Below are 10737 nucleotides of genomic sequence, written 5' to 3'. Positions count from 1 at the left end.
TTTGCCTCTGTCATCGAAACTAGGATTTCTGCCCACCTTTTGTAAGGTGGCCTTTCTCCTTAAGGAAATCGGCAGCTGTCAGGCCCACTTATGGGTGGGTTTACCATTTCGAGACATAGGTAACTTTGCCAGTCATCAAAACTGGAATTCTGCCCATCTTTTGTATGCTGGTCTTTCTCCTTAAGGAAATCGGCAGCTGTCAGGGTCACTTAAGGGTGGGTTTACCAGATCGAGGCATAGGCATCTTTGCCTCTGTCATAGAAACTGGATTTCTGCCCACCTTTTGTATGGTGGCCCCCCCCCCCCCCCCCCCCCTTTTTGCATTTTTTTTTTTTTTTTTTTTTTTTTTTTAAAGATTCCGTGAGGAGGTGCCTAGTTTGGTTTTGGCTTTTTGCCTTAAAGAAATCGACAGCTGTCAGGCCCACTTATGGGTGGGTGGGTATACCATTTCGAGACATAGGTAATTTTGTGTCTCTCATCGAAACTGGATTTCTGCCCACCTTTTGAATGGCGGCTTTTCGCCTTAAGGAAATCAGCAGCTGTCAGGCCGACTTAAAACTGGATATACCATTTCGAGACATAGGCAACTTTGCCTCTGTCATCGAACCTGGATTTCTGCCCACCTTTTGTATGGTGGCCTTTCTCCTTAAGGAAATTAGCACCTATCAGGCCCACTTAAGGGTATGTATACCAGCTGGAGACATAGGCAACTTTGTCTTTGTCATCAAAACTGGATTTCTGCTCATCTTTTTGTATGGTGGCTTTCTCCTTAAGGAACTCAGAACCTGTCAGGCCCACTTATGACTGGGTATTAAACCAATTTCGAGACAATAAAGGCAACTTTGGCCCCTGTCTCGGAAACTGGATTTCTGCCAACCTTTTGGTAAATATGGCCTTTCTACTTTAAGGATATCAGCTTGCTTCAGGCCCAATTTTGGGTCGGTATTCGAGACATAGGCAACTTTTGCCTCTGTCATCGAAACTGGATTTTTGCCCACCTTTTGTATGGTGGCCTTTCTCCTTAAGGAAATATGTAGCTGTCAAGCCCACATATGGGTGGGTAAACCATTTTGAGACATAGGCAACTTTGCCTCTGTCATCGAAACTGGATTTCTACCCACCCTTTATATAGTGGCCTTTCCCCATAAGGAAATCAGCAGCTGTGAGGCCCACTTAACGGTTGGGTATACCAGCTCGAGACATAGGCAACTTTGCCTCTGTCATCGAAACTGGATTTCTGCCCACCTTTTGAATGGTGGCTTTTCGCCTTAAGGAAATCGGCAGCTGTCAGGCCGACTTAAAACTGGATATACCATTTCGAGACGTAGGCAACTTTGCCTTTGTTATCGAACCTGGATTTCTGCCCACCTTTTGTATGGTGGCCTTTCTCCTTAAGGAAATCAGAGCTGTCTGGCCCACTTAAGTGTGGGTATACCAGCTCGAGACAAAGGCAACTTTACCTCTGTCATTGAAACTGGATTTCTGCCCACATTTTTTAAGGTGGCCTTTCTCCTTAAGGAAATCGGCAGATGTCAGGCCCACTTATGGGTGGGTATACCATTTCGAGACATAGGCAACTATGTCTCTGTCATCGAAACTGGATTTCTGCCTTCCTTTTGTATGGTGGCCTTCTCCTTAAATAAATCGGCAGCTGTCAGGCCCACTTATGGGTGGGTATACCTTTTCAAGATATAGGTAACTTTGCGTCTGTCATCGAAACTGGATTTCTGCCCAACTTTTGTATAGTGGCTTTTATTCTTAAGGAACTCAGCAACTGTCAGGCCCACTTATGAGTGGGTATGTAATAAATTACCTTATAAATATATACTTTATATATATGAAAATACCCCCATGACCTGAAGGGTCATTGGCGAGATAGGACCGTGATAGGTATCCATAACAGGACGTAAGCTAGACAATGCCGTGCTATGCTTGCAGTGGCCTGGTTTGCATTTGCCTGTGTCAACATTATCATTTCTCGCAAAACAGGTCACAGCACCTTCCCATGAGAAGCTGGTGACCTATCACCTGCAGAGGACATACGTGACTTCCGAGTCACATGTTCGTATGTCTGTATGTTGTATATGCTGAGATAGCTATTGTCTGCTATCTTAGTGAAAGACTTGTAATTTTTAGATCTCTACTTCTCTTCAAGCAGAGCAGTTCTCTGCATTTCACTCTCTATACTCTGGGTGATGGAGTTGTAATTTAGCTGTTAAGTTTTTTTTTACCAGGAGTTTGAGTCATCTCCCTGTACTGAAGAAGAAACCAAACAAATGGGAACTTAGAAAATCTCTCTACCCTAGTCACTCAGACGAGAATGGGAAGTAGAAAACAGTATGCTTGCGTATAACAGTCGCAAGAAATAAACATTCAACGTGTTGCCATCCTATACATAGGCAGAACCCGTATAGGTATACCATTTCGAGACATAGGCAACTTTGCCTCTGTCATCGAAACTGGATTTCTGCCCACCTTTTGTATTGTGGCCTTTCTCCTTAAGGAAATCGGCAGCTGTCAGGCCCACTTAAGGGTGGGTATACCATTTCGAGACATAGGCAACTTTGCCTCTGTTATCGAACCTGGATTTCTGCCCACCTTTTGTATTGTGGCCTTTCTCCTTTAGGAAATCAGCAGTTTGGTTTTGCAAGTTGAGTGATAACATTTCTGCAATGCTTAGAGTTTGTGCTAACGAAACTTCTGGATTAAAGGGGAAATGACGTTGATGTAACTGGTTCAAGGATTCAGCAAACCTCGACAAGTCGCTTTGTAGGTTAATGACGTCATCCTCTGGCAGGAAAATCGCTCACAAATCAACTTCTATAACTATATTGCTTGCTATAATGAAAACGTCCTCTGTTCTTTCAATTATCGTGCATGTGTAAAATGTTATTTTTTATTTTTTGTTTTAGCGTTCTTCCCACACGACAAAGATGTCTCAACGGATAGTACCACTCCTAACAATATAAGCTTCATGTTGGAAACCTGCAATGAGTGAAATATATGTAATTACTCATGTTTTAAAATTAATTAATTTCAAACAGAAAAAAAAAAATGTTTTCATACAAATATTATATATACATACTTTTTTTATACAAGTTTCATAGATACATAAATTTCCCTCTCTTCCTTTCTACCCTTTCTCTTAACTGCGAATGTGAGCCAACGGTATTATTCTCACATCAGTGGGTTGGGACATGTTTTGAACTTTAAATCTGTTGGCCGTTAATATTTCTAAAATGCTAAACGGGCCTTCAAACTTAGGTGTCAGTTTGTAGTTGAGTCCCTTGTGTACATATACTTGTATGTATACCTTGTCACACACGGTATATGTTTTAGTTGGCTTAGCGATCTTATCATGATTTCTTTTCATTATGATTTGTGATTCTTCTAAATTCTTACGAAGTATATTATATCGACTTACACTTGCTTCCATAACATCTCGTAGGGGATTTGATAAATGTGTTGTAGGCGTAAATACATGGAAAGGTGTTCTAGCTGGGGTACCGTACAGTGCCTCGTGCGGCGACATTTTAATAGATACATGATAAGAATGGTTGATAGTACTTAGGACCGCAGGTATGGCAATATTCAAGTTGGGGTCCATTCCCCCGAGCGTAACTCTTAATGCGTTTAAAACTTTCCTATTTACTCTCTCAACTAGCCCATTAGACTCTGGGTGGTAGATCATGGTATTGATTTCTTAATGCAAAGGAATTCACACAACCAGTTAAGGAAATGATTATTGAATTCTCCACTGAAGTCAGAGATTATCATGTGTGGAATTCCATGTTTTACAAATGTAGTACTCGTAAAACTTCCTAGCGCATTCAATTTGCTGTTTTAGTTTTTAGCGCTATCAATTCTGTATATCGAGTCAAGGCATCTATGATTACTAAGAGGTGCTTATTTCCTCTGTCTGACTCGTAAAACCCTGTTAATAAATCCAAGTGTACTCTTTCAATGGGTTGGTTGGGCACGGGATAGGCCCCTAGGCGGCTGACAGGTGTCTTCGTGTTGGCCCTTTGTTTTCCTGACAAGTGCGACAATTAGCTATGTGTTTTTTTTTTTATATATCTGTAAGCATCGTATGCAATAAAAATAATGATTTGGCTTTCTGTGACATGATAGAGAACCCTGGATGACCATGTAATGGATTGGAATGACAACCAGTTTAAGACGTTGGTACCACTACCTGTTCCTTAGTCACCTGTGGGGTGTTGCGGGTTTTTCCTTGTCACGGACCTACACAGAATATTCATCCTTAATTATATATTCTGCTGAGTATACTTTATATATTCCTTTTCCTTAGGTTCCATTCCGTTCAAAGCATCTATAATTTTCTTTAACTGCTGATCTTTTCTTTGTTCAGCTGTATTAGTTTCAGCGCTCCAACCCGGGTCTACCTGTGTTCAGATACAGTTTTAACAATAGGCACGGATGTTGGTATTATCTACTAGTTCAGCTAATGGCTCCGTACAAGATGACGGGGTTGCGTGTTAATGCGTCAAGCAATGATATTTGCTTTCCAGGTAGATATCCAATCCTTGCGCCAAAGTCTTGAATGATCATATGCCACCGAGTTCTTTTGGGACTGTGACTAAAGCCTTTAAAGAAGTCGGTAAAGGGCTTATGGTCAGTAAGAACCTTGACAGGATAACCGTATATTATGAACTTAAAATGCACTAGTGAGTTAACAATAGCTAGCCCTTTCCTTATCTATTAAACTGCATATTTTACTTTCGGAAGGTCTCAGTTTTACGTGAATAAAAAGCCCTATAGGGAAAAACTGTTTGTCATATTGCTGAAGCAATACCCCACCCCACCTATCTAGGTCTGAGGCGTCTGTTGCAATAAAGAATTCCTTGCGCCGAAAGTCAGGAAATTTTTAATATAGGAGAAACTACACAATTCGTCTTTCAAAGTATCAAACGCCTGTTGATGCTTCTCAGACCATATGAAATCTATGCCCTTCTTCGTAAGATCGGTTTAGAGAGCGGCTATAATTGAGTAATTGCTTATGAATCGACGGTAGTAGCCACTACAGCCTAAAAATTGATGTATCCCCTTGACATTAGTAGGTATCGGAAAGTTACGGATAGCCGACACCTTATCGTGGACTACTTTAAGACCTTGACTAGACACTGTAAAACCTAAATAGACTAGTTCTGTTTTGAAAAATTCACACTTAGTTATCTTTACTTTTAAATTATGCTGCCTTAGTCTCTGTAGCACTAGCTCTAGTTTACGTAGATGTTCTTCTAAGGTATTAGAAAAAATTACAAGGTCGTCCATATAGGCATGTAGGATATCTCCTAACAAGTCTCCAAACACTATATTAATCATTCTAGTGAATGTAAATTGGGGCGCACATAAACCAAAAGGCATATATAAAAATTCATAATGTCCCCTGGCTGTGCTGAAGGCGGTGTATGGGATACTCTCTTCTTCTAAAGGTATTTGGTGAAAGCCTTTAAGTAAGTCCAAACTGGTAAAGTATTTGTTCTGACCTAAAAAAGATAAAATATCGTCAGTACATGGCATTGGGAATCAATCAGGGATCGTTTCCTCATTTAAGCGACGGAAATCTACGCAGATACGCCAGGTTCGATCTTTTTTCGTTACGACGATTAAAGGAAAATTATAAGGGCTGTTCGATTTCCTAATGACTCCTTCTTCTAGCATTTTACCTACTTCATCATTTATCTCATTCTGGAATTTCATAGGGAGTCGGTACGAAAAGTACATAGATAACTTTATGCCTGTCTTTTAACCTTATTTGGTGCACTATGACATCCGTTTTATCCTAAGGATCCCTCGTAGAGGAGGGAAAAACATCATGATATCAGTTCAAAGATCAAGAAATTTCTGCTGAATTTCCTCTTCTTGAATGTCTTTATTGATTTTACTTTTAAAAGATTGCAAAAGGGATTCATCCGCAACTGATTGAGTGTGATTGATTTCAGCGACGGTAAGAATGCGATGTTTATAAACTTTCCACATCCAGGATGTGTTTGATTTTGTGGATTACTAAAGTGGTATTCAAATGATTACAGACTTCAATGTTACATTGTTGTTGTGAGCCGACTGTGTATCTTAGTGAAAGACTTGAAATTTTTAGATCTCTACTTCTCTTCAAGCAGAGCAGTTCTCTGCATTCACTCTTCCTATACTCCGGTGATGGAGTTGTAATAAAACTGTTAAGTTTGATACCAGGAGTTTGAGTCATCTCCCCTGTACTGAAGAAGAAACCAAATGGGAACTTAGAAAATATATCTACCTCGATGTCACTCAGACGAGAATGGGCAGAAGAAACAGTATGCTTGCGTATAACAGTCGCAAGAAATAAACATTCAACGGGTTACCATCCTATACATAGGCAGAACCCGTATAGGTATACCATTTCGAAACATAGGCAACTTTGCCTCTGTCATCGAAACTGGATTTCTGCCCACCGTTTTTATGGTGGCCTTTTCCTTAAGGAAATCGGTAGCTGTCTTGCCCACTCAAGTGTGGGCATACCCGCTCGAGAGATAGGCAACTTTGCCTCTGTCATCGAAACTAGATTTATGCCCACCTTTTGTATGGTGGCCTTTTTTCTTTAGGAAATCAGCAGCTACCAGGCCCACTTATGGGTGGGTATATCATTTCGAGACATAGGGAACTTTGCCTCTTAGTCCAGCCAGAATGTAGGATTCCGTTTGTATCGTGACAGACTTTTTTTATGTTTGGAATTTATTTGTGACATCATTCCGATGAATTTTAGCTCGGAGTCTATCTTATAATTCCGTCGTTTGGACGCCCTAATGAAAAGTTATTATCAAAACGACCGAAAATGAATTAAGCCTTTTTTTTTCATTTTTCCTCTCTCAGTCGATTTAATATTTTCACACAACATGTAAACCACTCCAAAAATCTTTTTTTTGTTCTAGGAAATGTTTTGTCAGAAAAGTAATATATAAAGAAAAAATTCAAACTTTGTTTTTATGTTTTATAATAGATGCTGTGTGACGCAGTTCCTGACCCACCTCACACAAGAGGAGATGACAAGAAAATGTGCAAAGAGACCGTGATGAAGCTTGCTTGAGTTGTGGAAAAGCAACAGCCAATAAGAAAAACCCATTTCACTAACCTTCTCAAGAGACCTGGAATTTCTTGGCCCACAAAAGTGAAGACTGGAGGGAACTGGACACTGATTTCAGCAGCTTTTAAAAGAATGCACACCAATGGACAAAACACCAAGAAAAGTTCGCAATATTTGCAGGCTAAATGTTACTGGAATCAAGTTGAAAAGAGGTCCTCAGAAACTTTGCGGCAAATATCAAGTTGATGAGCCAAACGTTGCTGAAAGCACCGAAGAAACTTCATCTTCAAATAAGCAATGATGAAACTTTTATCTTCAAATGTAAAGGAGTAGTCATATATCTTGTAACGTTCCAAAGTTTTCTTGTATTATCTGTGAAAAGGAATGAAAAGGAAAGACTCAGGAATGATCCACCATAGGTTCAACACTGGTAGAACTCATCAACTGGAGATTTACTTTTATTAAGGCGAACGGGCGAAATGACTTAGAGGCGGAGGTATCCCAACTGACAAAAGGGAGTAACATAAATATTACCCGAGGACGTTTCACTGACTCTGTTGAGGAGTGAGCTTAAGGAAACCATAAAAGTTGTCAGCCGGCGTCCTCTGAGGATGTCCTGGTTACTTACCCTCCGCGTATCGCCATGTCGAATCATAAAGATAATAGCAATAAATAAGGGTATAACTAGCTTCTGCAGTAATGAGGTCTCCTCAGAGAGAGAGAGAGAGAGAGAGAGAGAGAGAGAGAGAGAGAGAGGAGGTTGGGGAAAGTTATAGCACCTCGGTGATATCTTTCTCTACTCTGCATAATAATAATAATATATATATATTATAGTATATATTATATATATATTATATATATATATATATATATATATATATATATATATATGTATATTATATATATATATATATATATTATATATATATATATATATATATATATATATATATATACACTCACATACACACACACACACACACACATATATATATATATATATATATATATATATATATATATATATATATATATATATATACATATATAATATATATGTGTGATTGTAGCATATATATTTACAGTCATCCTATTCGACTAAGGTTCGTTGTTTCAAGAGAGAGAGAGAGAGAGAGAGAGAGAGGTAGCACCTTGCGATGCTTGGTATCCTTAGCTAAGGGATTTCCTAGTGGTGGAGAGCTTCCCCAAAAACAGCTCAATAAGTTTCTTTTTCCCCTGTACTTTTTTTGTAACGTAAAATGATGATTACATAATCAGGCGATAGCCCATCTTGCCAAAAATAAGTCAAGAAAGGTAACATCTGTTCGCTGGCCTATTGGGTTAAAGGGAGAAAGAAAATAAGTCTTCTTCTGGTGCTAAAACTGATTTGATTAGACTCCTTTATACTCTCCGAGTTCTGTTTTATTTGAAACAGAAACTAACAAGAAAAAAAAATTCGCCGGAAATTTCTTCGGCGCAATCGAGTTTTCTGTACAACGTTTAATGCTGTACAAAACCATCAGATTTGACTGGTCGTTCACCAGATCCGACAGAGTGAAGGTGCGTCCCATGCCTCTGGAAAGTGCTGCCAGATCCAAGATCCATGGCTAGCTTTAACCTTCAATAAAATCAAAACTACTGCGGCTAAAGGGTTGCAATTTGGTATGTTTCATGACTGGAGGGTGGATGATCAACATGCTAATTTGCAGTCCTCTAGCATCAGTAACCTTTTAGGTCTGAGGGCGGACAGAATAAAGTGCGGACGGACAGACAAAGCCGGCACAATAGTTCTCTTTCACCGAAAATTAAAACTCTACCTGCTTAGACAATATTGTTTCTTTATATCGAACACCTTTTCCTTCTTTCTATTAGAAGTTAGTGCTACGTGTTACTGCTCCTCTATGATTTGATAACAAAGTTGCTTTAGGAGAGATGGCTACTTTTAATTACCTATGAGCTAGTAGTTAGAGTTTGCTTGCGACCTCTGCGGATACGAATCAACATATAACAAAATGCAACCCTACGATCGAAATAAAAATGTCCAACCAATCATGAACAACCATCTAAAAGCATTAAACGATATACTGGAAACAAATGAAGCATAATGAATCATGTCCTATAAACCATATCCTAAGTGGGATGAAGACGCATTGGTCAACTGTGAATCTGCATTTGAATACACATATGCACCCACACCCACGTCAGTGAATCACACAGAAAAATGAAACAGGGTAAAAACCGTTTTCGATTTTCTGAACACATATTTAGGAGGATGCTTATTACCATTTACGGAAACAATTTGATTTGAATCATGCTGATACCATTTTATACTTTTTCTGGGAAAAAGTTCCTCGTTTGACAAACGCGGAGTCAGAGAAATTTATTTCTGGTGATAGAAATTCATTTCTCGATATAATGTGGTTCGGACCCCACAATAAGCTGTAGGTCCCGTTGCTAAGTGACCAATTGGTTCCTAGCCACGTAGAAATATCTAATCCTTCGGGTCAGCCTTAGGAGAGCTGTTAATCAACTCAGTGGTCTGGTAAAACTAAGATATACTTCAACTTAAATGGGAAAAAAATGCGGATAACAGCAGCATCGCTTATATATTCATTTCATGGAAATTTAATAGGTACAAACCTTAAAAAGCCAATGACATTCAGGTAGCTTTGGAACGAATACTATCCATGCTTTTGGCCACTGATGCAGTACCGGTAAGCGACGGTGGAAACTGCCTGCATAGGTTGTCCGTTCCACTGGCCTTCGGCATTAAGATAATTTTGGTGATAGGGTTGTTATGAGCCAGGCCTTGTGAAGTATCAGGTACAGTTAAGAAAGTCTTTTAGGGAACTATGAACAGGTCAGTCAGGTAAGAGGACTTCGTGGCTGACCCTCTTGAAAGACTAGACGTGTAAACGATGACATAATTGATTTATTGATATGAGTAACTAGCGTTGTAACACCGGCCATCACCTACGCCGGGCAATGGCACTGGATTAGCGAGAGTTCCAGAAGAAATATAATGAGATGCGCCCAAAGGCAACTGCGTATGTTTAATTGTATGAAATTCACCACCGTCATCAAAGGAATGTTACGAAATTTAGATAATATAATTCGACGAGAGTTACAAGTTAACTAAGGAGAAACTTCTAATGACTTCATAAAACTTGTTATCTTTCGCAGTGCAAAATGGCCGGGAATGAAGCCTCTGCAAGCAAAGGATTTGAGATAAAAAGGCCTCTGGTGCTGGTGAGGAGAGGTGGTGAAGGTGCCAGGAGTGCCTTGTTAACGGTATGATTTGAGTGCATGCCATGGAGAGCAATATTCGATGGAGCCATCATACTATCAGAGCTGGAATATGAAAAGCTAACACGTGATAGACATGACAAGGTATGCTACAAGCTATGCCCAGTAATATGATGGCAGGGCCGTACCCAGAGTTTTTATTATGGGGGTGTCTTTTTTCCCAAAACTGGACCTTTTCTTCTATAAATGTCTCTGCAGATATGTAATGATATGTATATCAATTCCATGATTAAAAGAAATTTAATACATTCCTTAGAGTAAAAGCAAAAGTCTGAATCAGGTCACAGGTCGAGGAGGAAAGAACTGCCCAAAAAGTCTAGTCACAAGATGCGCGCGAAGGCTAGGTA

Source organism: Macrobrachium nipponense, chromosome 40 (genome assembly GCF_015104395.2).
Source record: "Macrobrachium nipponense isolate FS-2020 chromosome 40, ASM1510439v2, whole genome shotgun sequence".
In the NCBI taxonomy this organism is placed as follows: Eukaryota; Metazoa; Arthropoda; class Malacostraca; order Decapoda; family Palaemonidae; genus Macrobrachium; species Macrobrachium nipponense.
This window is presented reverse-complemented; position numbering follows the sequence as displayed.